General features: G+C 35.4%; 1 pseudogene; it reads right to left on the bottom strand.

The window, feature by feature from the left end:
- Window positions 1–6109: 6109 nt before the first annotated feature.
- Window positions 6110–6224, bottom strand: LOC132656710 (U2 spliceosomal RNA; annotated as a pseudogene).
- Window positions 6225–14757: the final 8533 nt, after the last annotated feature.

Raw genomic sequence — 14757 nt, 5'->3', positions numbered from 1 at the left:
AATAATGCATCCAAACGTTTCAACTTAGTAATGGCATTTCAAGTTTTTCTTTTTTTATTTTTAATTTTTTATCAGTTACATTTTATTAACTCTGTATCCCAGCCATGTCCCGATCCCTCATCCCCTCCCAGTCCCTCCCTCACTCATCTCCACCGTACCCCTTTCCAAGTCCACTGATGGGGGGGACCTCCTCCCCATTCATCTGATCCTGTTTTATCAGGTATCTTCTGGACTGGCATTTCAAGTTTTTCATAATTGCTTTATCTTTCTTTTAAAAATAATTGAAAATTGTGAAAATAAACACTCAAGCTCAGAAGTTTTGATCACCTAATGTAGGGTAATTTGACAGTACAATGATAAAATCACTAACTGACACTGAAAAATGTTAGAATCTTTAACAAATAGTAATGGTCTAACTGGATGTCTACATGTAGAAAAGTACAAATAGACCCATATTTATCACCCTGCACAAAAAAAAAAAAAAGGAAAGTCCAAGTGGATCAAAGACCTCAACATAAATCCAGACACCTCCCCCTGAGGGGGGAGCAGCCTTACCAGGCCACAGTAGAGGACAATGCAGCCACTTTTGATGTGAACTGATAGACTAAGATCAGAAAGGAGAGGAGAACCACCCCTATCAGTGGACTTGGGGAGTGGCATGCATGCAGAGGGAGGAGGGAGGGTGGGATTGGGAGGGGAGGAGGGAGGGGCTTATGGGGGGATACAAAATGAATAAAGTGTAATTAATAAAAGAAAAAAGAAAAAAAACAAAACTGTAATTAGTAAAATATAAACAAACCCCTCCCCCCCAAAAAAAAGAGCTCAATAAACATTTTGGACTTTGTGAACACACACACACACACACACAAAAAAAAAAAAAAAAAAAAAAAACAGACACATTAAACCTGTTAGAAAAAAAAAAGTGGGGAAAAGCCTGGACCTCATTGGCATAGGAGACAACTTCCTGAGCAGAACAACAGCACAGGCTCTAAGAGCAACCTTCAATAAGTGGGATCTATTGAAACTGAAAATCTTCTGTAAAGCAAATGACACTGTCATCAGAACAAAACGACAGCCAAACAATCTTCACCAACCCTATATCTGACAGAGGGCTAATATCCAGAATATACAAAGACCTGAAGAAGTTAAACACCAACAAACCAAGTAATCTAATTAAAAAATGGGGTACAGAGCTAAACAGAGAATTCTCAACAAAGGACTATCAAAAGGCAAAGAAACACTGAAAGAAATGCTCAAAGTTCTTAGTCATCAGGAAAATGCAAATCAAAATGACCCTGAGATTTCACCTTATACCCATCAGAATGGTTATAATTAAAAAATCAAGGGATGATGCATGCTGGAGAAGTTGTGAAGAAAGGAGAACCCTCCTCCATTGCTAGTGAGAATGTAACCTTGTACAACCACTTTGGAAATCAATCTGGAACTTTCTCGGACAATTAGGAATAGTGTTACCACAAGATCCAGATATACCACTTCTGGACATATACCCAAAAGATGCCCCACCCTTCAATAAGGACATATGTTCATAGCAGCTTTATTTGTAATAGCGAGAATATGCAAACAACCTAGATGTCTCTCAATGGAGGGATGGATACAGAAACTGTGGTACATTCACAGGCTGGAATATTATTTAGCAATTAAAAACAAATCATAAAATTTGCAGGCAAATAGTGGGAACTAGAAAAGACCATCCTGGGTTACCTGAGTGAGGTAACTTGGAAGCAGAAAGGTACATATGTTTATACTCACTTACAGGCAGATATTACCCATATAATACAGGATAATCACACTAAAACCTATAGTCCTAAAGAAGCTAAACGACAAGGAGGACCTTAGGGAAGAGGCTGAAACTTCACTCAGAAAAGCAAATAAGATAGATATCAGAAGTAGGAGAAGATAAGGAACAGGACAGGAGCCTTTCACAGGGGACCGCTGAAAGACTCTACCCACCAGGGTATTGAAAGAAATACTGAGACTCATAGCCAAACTTTGGAAAGACTTCCAGAAACCTATGGAAGAAGAGGGAGGTAGAAAGCTCTGGAGGGTACAGGAACTCCACAAAGAGAACAACAGAGCCAAAAAATCTGGGCCCAGGGCACCTGCAGAGACTGTTACTCCAACCAACTCAATGAATGGAGAGAACCTGGAACCCCTGCTCAGAGGAAGCCCATATTCTACTCAGTTTCCACATGGGTTTCCTAGTAAGGGAATCAGGAGCCATTTCTGACATGAATTCAGTGGCAGGTCCTTTGTTTACCTCCTTCTGGGGGGTGCAGTTTTGCCAGGCCACAGAAGAAGATGAGGCAGCCAGCCCTGATGAGACCTGGTAAGCTAGGATCAGATTAAAGAAGAGGACATTCCCTAACAGGGGACTTTGAAAAAGGTATAAGGAGAGAGGGGGAGGATGGGTGGGACAAGGAACAGATGAGGGAGGGGTCTACAATGGGAATACAAAGTGAATAAATTATAATAAATAAATAAGAAAAAATGGAGAAAAGCTAATGATCAATGTGATAAATAAAAGTTTTGTCTGGTATTGGTTATGAGTCTTAGTATCTACTTTGGAACACTGCTAGGTAGAGCCTTTCAGATGTCTTCTGCAGTAGACTCCTGTCATATGTTCAATGCATATCCCATTTGTCTTTCTAAATGAGGATTGATCATCATACCCTGTGTCCGCTTTCTTGATTATCTTCTTTAGGTGTATAGATTTCATTATGTTTATTATATCTTTTAGGTCTAAATGAAAGGGGAGGAGGTCCTCCCCTATCAGTGGACTTGGAAAGGGGCAGGGAGGAGATGAGGGAGGGAGGGTGGGATTGGGGAGGGAATGAGGGAGCAGGATACAGCTGGGATACAGAATTAACAAAATTTAACTAATAAGAAAAATAAAATTAAAAAAAAAGTTTTGGTGCATGTGTTTTTTTTTTAAATAAGGATTTTATCCCTGGAAGATATAATAACATAGTTTTCACAAAAATTTTAGGAAAAGTATCTCTATAATAAGCAAGGATTGGCCACTTCGTTAATTTCCTGGTTATTACAGTATTTTCCATTGCCAAAATGTGTTAAAAAAATCTATCACATTTCTTGTGAGTTCCCATTGATTTCAAAAATCAATTCCTTACTAAAAGCCTCTAAAACATTCATTGCTTAGGTCTCTGAATATAGTGAGAGAAAGTACAGGTAATGAGTATAAAGAAAAGAGAGTTCTCCTTAATGCACTAGGAGAAAACCCTGTCCTTTTTCTTTCCATTTTGTCTATCAGCATGACTTACTTCCACCTTTTTCTTCAGCTCATTGAGCTAAATTTACTCATAAAACATTTTTAAAATGCCAGCAAATAGTCCCTTGGTTTCTGGGAATGAGAAACACTACCTTTAGTCCACTGAAATGAAAAATAATTCTTGAATGTGTCGTGAAATTACAGATGCACCTATCTCACAGGGCAGTGGGAAGCTCATTACAGCCTTCTCTGCAATTCGAAGCTGGGGTGTTTAAGACACTGCAGAATCATTTCTTAGCATTGCTTCCCATTTGTTTCAGTGTAGATTAAGGAGAGGCAAATGATTGCACTGGAGCAGGAAATTGGAAAACCATCTGTTTTAGCAGGAGAGAGAAAGAGAGTAAGGGAGAAATAGAAACATGGAACAATGTACAAAAGCATAGAAAGAGAAGAGCTATTAGGCTTTTTAGAGAAGAAGAGATGGGAAATAAAGTTGGTAAATTGGCTTTCAGAGGAATAAAGGAAGTTGTTAATCCTGGTAACAGTCTGGGAGTGAATGAGCATAAGCATGGTGGGTTGCATTGGGATGGATTGTTTAAAGAGACATTCAGGTCTGACAAATGCTTAAATATTACCTTTTGAAATGAGGTAAGCACACTTGCTCTCTCCTTCATTTCAAAAGTGTCTCCAGTGACATACTGAGGATGGTGCCTTCTCACCACAAAATACGATGTTAAAGTGATAGAGGAATAAGTAGAATTTACAGGACACTGAAAACCATTCATCAGATCACTATTCTCTTAAAAATTATGTTTCGATTTGTGTAATTATTCAGTACTGGAGATTGTTTCCAGGGCTTTGCACATAGTAGGGAAGTGTTACTAATCTGAGCTGTGATTTTTAGGCCTCAAAAATCTGGATTACAATTATGGGAAAATGCATAGAAGTTCTTTGCATTTTATACAGACATAGCATATTTTTCATCTCCATTATATGAGCAAATGATTCAGTTCATTTTGTGTGATGTGGCCAGTTTGTTAATTGGCTACCTGCACACTTTACCCTGTTAATTGTAGTAATTAAATGTTCATCTTTACAAACACTTTTGCTTTAGGGGAAGAATACAAAATTATAGCACAGAACAGTAATCAGACTTCCATATTCAGAAAGGACCAAAGATATTTTTTAACATGTCGTGTAAATTTCAAGGACGTCTTATACTATAAGGATCAAGATAAATATTTGTTACTTTCAGAAGGCACTTACGAATTTGTAGACTTTTGCTGAAATATACAGCCAGTTTTCTTTGCTCTCATATTCTCATATTCTGATTGGCCACAAGAAAAGTTCTTAAAATGTCTCCTGCAAATCAATGTTTATGTAAATACTTTCCATATACTTCTCATAAGAAGGAATACTAAGGTATTCTTACGGTAGAAAAAAATGTTTTTTGACAGATAGGAATAAACCAGTCATTATGTTCATCAGTGTTTAAATAGCTGTGTGAACATAAGCACAAATTACATATGATTAAGAAACAAACACAACTGAAGACAAAATTTGATCATCTTTGTCCATAGTCATAGAACTTTTTATAGAGTTCTATGCTTATTATAATTGTACTTCTGAAATTCTATTGTTCATTGCTAAGAGTTTTTTATATGTACAACATATATTATTTACATGCTGTTATTAATTATGCTACTCTTCCTAACTGGCTTTTATTAACTGAGTCTTAATTTATGTACCCATAGTTGGGCAGGAATTGCATCCATCTTGTACAATTACTAAATATTCAAGAAAAAAATATGCAGCATTTGTGGTAGGATTTTAAGTTAGAAAATAGCAGCAAGTAAGTAATGAATATTATTTTAACCTTCCAAACACGGTAAATAAGCATGGTACATAGCTGAACAAACTAGTAGTTGTGTAAGAACAAATCCATTCCATATTTCGTGGGCTTTGGGATCTCGACTGCAAATGGTCTGAGGTATACTGTTCACTGACACTACTTATAGGCACATCCATGAACAGATACTCTATTTCACAGTAGGGACTTCTTAAGCATCCTTGTAAAGAAAACTATTTTTTAAAATAAAGTCCGTATAATAAACAAAAGTGTGAGATGTCTGTATGAAGTTGGACATGCTTCATCATAGTCTACAGAAAGCTATATTCCCCTTTGCTATCTCTGAAATAACAATGGATTATTTGACACTTAAAAAGGAAATGAGAACACACATACACACACACACAAATCTAAGATTTCAGGAATAAAAGTCAATATACGGATTGACTCCCCTGAGATTCTAGTAATGAGGCTTTTACGATGTAAATTTTGTTTTCTAGTCAGAAAAAAAAAATTAAAGTACCAGCAAATGATCGTGGCTCTGCTAATGAGTTTTTAGCACCATGAAAGTATATATTCCTTATGAGATACTTATCATTTTACTTCTGATCCAATAAAAGGAATAAAAAAACAACAGACAGTTGTATCATACAAACAATGATACAGAAGAGGTTTTTCTGTTAAAAATGTGTAGTATTTCATGTTATTAAATACATTTATTAGAAATTACAGAGATTGCTATTGTACAAGAAACTTTGTGGGACAAAAGTGAGAAAGGTCAGGGAAAACTTTTACTCATTGACCTTGTGAGAAAGGTCAGTACATGGCCATTTCTCCCTTTGTCCAACTTTAAATCAATGGTTCACAATTTCATAATGTTACAGAATTTTAAGTGACTTAAAAAGTGATACCAAGCAGCATGGGTGGTTCCGAGTACACTACTTTTCAGAAACCTTTTTAACACATTTTAAATTTACTGTTTATTTTTCAAGCAGACGCACTTTTGAAATTTCTTATGCTACTCTACCAGACCAAATATAAAAATGATTGCATTCATAAAAATACAGCATATTAAACTGATAAGAACAAATACTACACTTGATCTTAGCCAAAAGATATCGAAGCAGGTGCTGAGACTCATAGCCAAACTTTGGGCAACGTTCAAGGAGTCTTATAGAAGAAGGGGGAGACAGAAAGACCTGGAGGGGACAGGAGCTCCCCAAAGAGACAGACCAACAGAGCCCAAAAATCTGGGCCCAGGTGGGCCTGCAGAGACCGATATTCCAACCAAGGACTTTGCATGGAGAGGATCTAGACCCTGTGCTCAGGTGTAAGCCATGGCAGTTCAGTGTCCAAGTAGATTCCCTATTAAGGGGAGCAGGGGCTGTCTTTGACATGAACTCAGTGGCTGGCTCTTTGATCACCTCCCCCTGGGTGCAGCCTTGCAGGCCACAGAAGAAGACAATGCAGCCAGTTCTGATGAGATCTGATAGGCTAGGGTCAGATGGAAGGGAAGGAGGACCTCCCCTATCAGTGGACTAGGGGAGGGCTATAGGGGGAGAAGTTAGAGGAAGGGTAGAATTTGGAGGAGAGGAAGGAGGAAATAAAGTGAATAAATTGTAAAAAATAATAAACAAACAAAAAAATAAAAGTGAACTAAAAATGCAGCATATTTATATGGACAAAACAATTGTTATTATGATTTATCATTATGAGGAATAAGTTTCATTTCATACCCATCAGTCTTCTACAAAGTCTAGCCCTGTCCCCAGCCTGAGAATCTTTTCTGTGGCTCCCTGTTTCTCACTTGTAGTTTCAACATCATTCTTTCATCTCAATATTAATTTGAAATTATACTATAACCAAGTTCATTTACAAAAAAGGAATGTCTTTTCCATTCTCAATAACTACTATAGACGTAGTATGTGAACTTGCCTTTGCCCCTGTGTTATAGCTTTATGTGATTTGTCTATGTCACAAATCAGAATAAATAGTTCCCTTAACCAAAGAGCTAACAGGTCTGTTATCACTTCCACAGTAAGCACCTAGGTAAGAGTACAAGTAGCTGATTGTGGAGATTGCTGTTGCCATTTTTCAAGCCCCATGAGCTTGAAAAATGTGTTTCCTCTCCATGGGCCATGCTTTTAGTAGCTTTTTTTTTTCAACTTCAAAAATACAGAATATATCGTGAGCCATCCAGCATCTAACAGAGCTCTCTAATCTGCAAATAAAATAAAATTAATACTAATCATAACCTAGCTTACCTGTAATGATCACTTTGCTGTTATTTTTCAGTACTGTAGCACGGTAAACTTTCCTATTAAGACAGAACATTAGCCACATACCACACATTAGATAAAACAAAAAGAAAATGCAAAAAGTATATGGGCTTCACTTCATTATAAAATGAAACAAAAATCCTAAGATTATCAGATGAAATTAAAATTTGCAGATGTTCTTGTATGATGGAGCATCTTTTGTGTAAGTGCTAAGGAGTATAGCTCGGTCTTGAGATAAAGCTATGAACAATATTCTGGTTAATTTCCAAAGTAGCTGTATAAGTTTGCACTTCCACAAGAAATGGAGGAGTGCTCCACTTGTTCCATATACTCGAGAGCATATTAACTTGAGAATTTGATTAACTATGTTCATAGCAAATTTATTTTTAAAATCCAGGAACTGGAAACAACCCAGATGTGCCTCAACCCAAGGATGGATAATGAAAATTATCCATTGTACATTTACTCACCTATTAAAATTGAGGAAACCTTGAACTCTGCAGGCAAATTGATAGAACTAGATAGATCATCCTGAGTGAGGTAACCCAGACCCACATGATATAAACTCATTTATAGTGGTTATTAGCCATATAGTACGGGATAACCATATTATAATCCACAGACTCAATGAAGCTATATAACAAGGACCTAATGGACAATGCTGGAATCTTCCTCACAAGAGGAACTAGAACAAATAGTAGAAGAGGTTGAGGAGATGGGACAGAATAGGAGAAGCAGTGCAGAGAAAAAGAAGGGTGGGGATCAGACATGAGGAGAGCAGGGTCCAGAGGACAGAGGGCTAATGGAGAGACCAGATCCCACAGGTGGGGATATCTCTGAGACAAACTGAAGTATGTTTTGAATACACAAGTCTCTGGAATCTATTTTAGACATCTAAAGCAACAGTTGCGTGGATGGTAGCTTTGATTAAGTAATTTTAATACTTAACTTAGTCACTTAGAACATATATTCATGTTCTTCTTTCATAGGAGAAATTATGATTAAGTACTGAATCATTTGTTGAAACTAAGAATCTAATAAATACTTTAGCTATAGTCACCCTAGTCATGAGATAATGTAAGATACATTACTGAAGAAGTGCCTACAATGTCTCCCTCTCTCTTTTGGACATAGGGCATACATACAGATAGATAGATGGATGGGTAGATAGATAGATAGATAGATAGATAGATAGATTCACTGACAGATGATAATTAAACACACAGAGGTCACTATAGGAATTCATAAAAATGCACATATATACCTAAGTATGTCATTAAAATTACTATTAAAATATCTATATAAGGAGGCATAGTCTAGAATTCCATTTGCATTATTTTTAAATGCATGTATTTCATTCATTCATAAATTTTAAACTTTTTTTTTTTATTTTGAATGTGTATATGGCCCCAAATCTGTCCTTGCCCTTCTGTTGTTTAGATATATAGTGTGCGCATTATTTATCAATGACCATTAACAAGATTCCTCATGTGGTAAGCTTAGTATTTCTTCTTTGGTGGTATTTTCAAATTGCTCCAATTTCTTATTAACATCATAACAATATAATCAGTTTGCTTAGTTTCCACAATATTATTACTAAATTTATACCACGAAATTAACTGCTTTTATTTGTTTAGCAAAACTTAGAACTCATAAAAGCATTTAATTACATATAAACAGTGAATGTTTTCTCTAGAAAAATAGTATATATTCATGAGACATTTTACATATTACAGAATTTTAAAAACTTAGTATGTGTGATTCTTATAGGCAGTGTCACAAATCTTGATAGTGCCTGTATCATTTTGGTAATATAAAAATTATTTATTGCATTTGTGTGTTTGGAAAGTGTAGGTACATATATGTACATAAGACCCTACCATGGCCTCCTCATATCTCCATTTTTTTTAACTGATATGCAGACTCTAGTTCTACCTTTTCCACAGTTTGTCTCAGAAACTCCATCAGTTCCTCTTTCATGCCTCCGTCACGCAGCACTTCATCTTCACGTATCTCCATCATACATACATCCCTATCAGGTGCTTGGGTGTCTTTTTTCAGGCAGCCCTGGCCAATCAGAAAATCTGATTTTGAAGACTATTTGTGTACTAATTCAATAACTGGTTTATTGTGTTGCCAATGGAATCATATGCGTATGCTGCTATGCGTATGTTCACATTTGCCTATGCTAATCTACTAGTACAATAATCCTGAGTGTATATGAAAATCTCTGTGCCTCCTGTAGTATGTGTTACACGATGCAAGCTCTCCAGGTCTATAGTGCTAACAAGAATAAAGATTTCAAATGACATTTTTATACAATGATTTACTTTATTATTATTCCTTTATCTATTAATTTCATTTGTACGCATGGAAGTGTGCTCTCTCTCATATGTGTATGTATGGTGTATGTGTGTGCACATACACTTGAGTGTGTATGTTTTCTTGTGTCGTGGGGAGAGCCAGGTGTTGACGTAATGTGTTCTCTCCTTCACACATTATTGTTTTGAAGATATGTTCTTGAACCTGGAGCATAGTGACATGGCTACATTTTCTGATCGGCAAACTCAAAGTACTACATGTCTCTGCTTCTCCACTGCCGGAATTATAGGCACGCGTTTGCCTGTCTAGTTTATGTGTATATTAGGGATTGAACTAAGATCACCCTGGTTGTGCTAGCTTCTCAATTCTCATTACTTTTGCAATGATTAGCTAACATTGTAACTCTGAATAAAAATTATTTTAATAATATCATTATCAATTATTTACTAATTTATGTATGTATTAAGAATTATATTGATACATATTTTAGCTATTAAATTCCAGGAATATGTTAACCAAAAATTTTTAAGTGTGAAAAATACAATTCATTCACTCTTTGAAATATTTCACGTGAACTACTTAGATATGTAAAATTTCGTATTGATAACATGCTAACTTCACAAAAATGAAGAAAGATTAACTCAACTGTCCTATGAAAGAACTTGAATCTTATAATTGCATCCTGTATGCACTATATGTACCTCTTATATGTACCTGCTAAACACTGATAATTAATTACAGCATCTAACATTTTCAAAAATATGTGCTCACTTATTATTTAAAGTGGAAATTATGTATACTTAGTTACATTAAGTTTTTCAAAAGTATTACAATATCCATTCATTAAAGTAAATTAACAGTATTACTGATCATGGAAGGAATAATTGGCCCAATTTATTGCCATAGTTGTTAATGATATTAACTAAAGAAAACAAGGATCACTTGATAAACTTTTCATAAGGTGAGATTTCACTGTCACAAACAGTATTAAAAAAATCTCATGAATGGATGATAGCTTTGGTAAATTGAGCAGCACTTCCGCCAAGCTCAGTGCTTAGAAGGTTTAAACTAATATTTTAGGTGTCAATGACTTAGTTTATCTATAAAGTTATTGAAAGATATTGCTTCCTCTAATGGTTTAAAAATTATTCACTGATGAAAGAAATGTATATGCATACACTAGAGATGTTCATTTAATGATAAAACGAGAATTGTTTATATTTAACTTTTGAGGTTGTGATATTAAATGACTCTTTAGAGGAAAAGCAATAGTTTACAAAGAAAACAAAAATAGTGGTTTTCAAGAAAAGATGGATTAATATCAATATACCTATAAACATGATTACTTTATGCATACATTAGTTTGAAATTATAATCTAAAAGATAAAAAGTATAGTTCCTGAATAAAGTAGTTAATATTATCCTAGGAAACTATTTTTGTTTTACAAAACTTAAATTATTAATTATCTCCTAATATTAATATTTGGAGATATTAATTATCTCCTAATTAATATTTGCTACATTATTTAAAAAGAAATTCATAATAATGACTGAATAAATGTACACATGCATCTCTAAATTTTAAAATGCCTAACTTTCCTACATATGTAATTTTAGCTACCAATACACTTTAACCTTTTATTTGAAATCATCACAAGACATGGTGCTAAAGAGTTATGTAATAAATTTTCATAATGATGCGTTTCTATGAGTAATGATACTTCTGGTTCGTAGGAACACTCTAATCAATGATATAATAGAATGTAATTATAATTATCTTTCCCAATAACCATTGTGTGTTTGGTCCCTAGATATCACTTCATATGTGCCCTCTTCTTTCATCAAGAATCTCTGACAGAAATAAATTGGTAATCTATTACTTAGGAAAATGATACAGAAACTAAGTTGATTATTTCAAGTAAGGTCAGAAGAAAAAATGTATTAACTACTTTTACAAGTGCTGAGCATAATTTGGAAGGCTAGGCAAGCAGTTCTCTTTTGTATCATCCACTGTGCTTTAACTATGACCTTCACTTACTGAGTAGACTTACTGAATAGCTAATGCAAATCTAATACATAGGAGGCACATTAGACAAAAAGTTTAAAAAGCCTTAGCAAACTCCCTGCCATCGCACATCTCTCAATGGAACTGTACTGGAGCAAGACCATGAAAGTGCAAGAGAGAGCAAAAGAAAAAAGATGATCACGGAAAATTAAAAGGGAGGGGGTGATTGAAATTTTAACCTACTCAGTTTTCTCTACTTTAGTCTTCCTTGAAATAAAATGGCAATGTTCTAACTTCATGACTAAACATGATAATTAGTTAAGATAAAACATCAAATGCGTTCAGAATAGGGCCTCTCAGTCTTTTGCTGATAGGGTATCCAAGAAAGACACTTTTTTAGTGTGATAAAGTTTGATAAAGTAAATAATTATTGATATCCATTAAGCATCTAAAAATAGAAGAAGTAATTCATCAACAGGGACTAAGATACTGATAATGGGCAATATTTTTCAAAATGAGCTCAAAACAAAACGGAGATGTAGACCATTTTATGTCCTGAATTAGTCTGAAAGGGATTGCAGCACAGTGAATGAGTCACGAGCACTAAAATTACTGCGCTACATGCTGTCAAACTTCATATAAATAGATCCATGCAGCATGAACCCTCTGTCAGTTGGAAAGTTCACTCAACTTATTGACTTAGAGAAGCATGCACAATTATGGGGTAAATAACACCATAAGTGTTTCATGTTTTTTTTTTCCTCTTTAGTATTGCGTTACATAAACAGTAGCATTTTTAATACTGATGTTGTGGAAATTGTTGGTTCTTTTATGAAAGCGGAGTTAGAAGAGCATGTGTGGGGAGAGAAAGCCAGAACAGGCTCCCTTAGACAACAGCTTCTGGTTTCCAGTAGTCTCTGAAATGGGAGATGGCAAATAGACACTGGGGTGGAAGTCTACACAGAGCCGACATGGGAAAGTATGGGACTCATAAAATACCCACGTTAGCAACTGTTTCGTGGGCTTCCAGCTTTAGATTTCTCTCATCCTAAAGGTAGAACGTTGTTTCTTTTCTTGGTGGCTTGGTATTCTGTCTTTTCTATCCATTCAATTCTTTGTTAATGCCTAGAAATGAACTCTGCAATTCCAAACATCACCATGCTGTTATGTGTGTTAGAGTATACAGTTATGAAGATAATCTTTATTTTTTTTCTTTCTTTCTCTGTCTCTGTCTCTCTGTGTGTCTATGTCTCTCTCTTTTTGGTTTTGTCAGACAGGGTTTCACTGTTTAGCCTTGGCTCTCCTGGACTTGCTTTGTAGACCAGGCCAGCCTCGAACTCACAAAGATATGCCTGCCTCTGCCTCCAAGAGTGCTGGGATTAAGGCTTGCCCATTCACTCCTGGCTAAATAATTTGTTTATTGATGCAAATTCTTTGGCTTGCAAGTGGTCTCAATTCTCATGCCAATTGATACCTTACAATATACACCAAAATATCTAGGATACAGCATATAATTACCTTCTATTAATCAAAAAGCTTTTCAAGATGGTTATGACTGTACACTTCATCTAGAAATGCATTGGAATGCAGGATTTTATTGACATTGGAATGATAAGTCATTTTTCTATTAGTCCTTGTATATGTTTTATAGCTTTAGCAAACTGGGAGTTGTGTTTCTCATATGTCCTTCGAAAGCAATGTGATTTCAATGCAGTCTAAAGCACTAGGAAGTTGTTCGTGTTACTGCTGGGAGCACAAAGTTCCTTGCACTCAGAAGTAATGACTAGGGAAGACAGGAATGTTAAATATGCAGGAACGGCTCTTCAAAGGAAGGGGTGTACCGTCTATTTTCTGCCCAGAAGTGTGGGCACAGAGGTGGTTAATAGCCAACTGACAGCTGAGCTATCTGCTTGCCTGAAACCACACCAGCGCCTCTTCCACGCCCTGGAGATAGCACAAGTAGCCCATCTATAGAAGCCATCTCTATGGAAGAAGTTACATGTACTTTCAAAAGAGTTACGAAGTATTTATGCCTTATTGTGTACATGGGATTGTGTTACACCAGAAAACTTTTTTCAAACTGGATTGTACTTACCTATGCCTGAAATAAACTGTCTGTGGTTAGACTCTAGAAGTTTGAACCAACACCAGCTGCTGTGCGTTGTTGAACCAATTCCCTTTCTGCCTCCTATGGAATACTACTCTGTTGATTCTGGTTTGCAGAGAGCTGCGTAGTGTCTGCCTTGGAATTTGAAGTGAAACTATGAAATTTTCAGCAAGTGTTTAGACGATTAATTCAGGTCACCAAAAGTGGTGTCTTAAGTTTTAATATTAATGTTTATGTCATCTGTGGCTACTAAGTGATAACAGGTGACCTATCTCCTTTTTTGATTTTGAAAAAGCTGAATGAAGGTTAGGTAATTTCAATCACAAATGGTCCTTATATGATTACAAGAATTCAGACTGAACATTACTTTATCATACTTCATGGAAAACAATCATTTTATACTATTTTTATTTTGAAATTTCAGGTGGATGATTTTCCTAATTTTGTTATTGTTAACACGTTGAACAGATTTCCTATTATTTAACTCTTCTTGTGTCTTTTGAATAACACATTATCAAAGAATTTTTATCAATACATCGTTTACTATTGCTGTACTGAAATTTTCAAAAGTCTTTTAAACTGACATAGAACAATTGTACATACTTCTGAGTTAAAATATGACTTATTGATCTCTGAGTAAATAGTAACTTAAAACCACCACCTCATCTTACTGATTTATGTTTTGGGGATCTTTCAACAACATGTCAGTGTATGGAACATAATTATTAAATGTAAGAGTAGAGGGACACACATCACTTATTTCTCCTAATACTTTGCCCTAGTGAAATTTTACAACTTTAGCATTTTTATTATCCTTTATTATGATTAATACTCTTCTTTTTCATACTTCTTTATCCACAGCCACTTATAAACATTTCATCACCTTGTTTCTGTGGCTTGAGCTTTTCACAGACAGCACATGTGCATGAGATCCAGTAGCATTTGTCC

The sequence above is a fragment of the Meriones unguiculatus genome, chromosome 9 (assembly GCF_030254825.1).
Source record: "Meriones unguiculatus strain TT.TT164.6M chromosome 9, Bangor_MerUng_6.1, whole genome shotgun sequence".
Classification (NCBI taxonomy): Eukaryota; Metazoa; Chordata; class Mammalia; order Rodentia; family Muridae; genus Meriones; species Meriones unguiculatus.
Note: the sequence above shows the minus strand (reverse complement) of the source record. Positions and strands in the feature narration are given on the sequence as shown.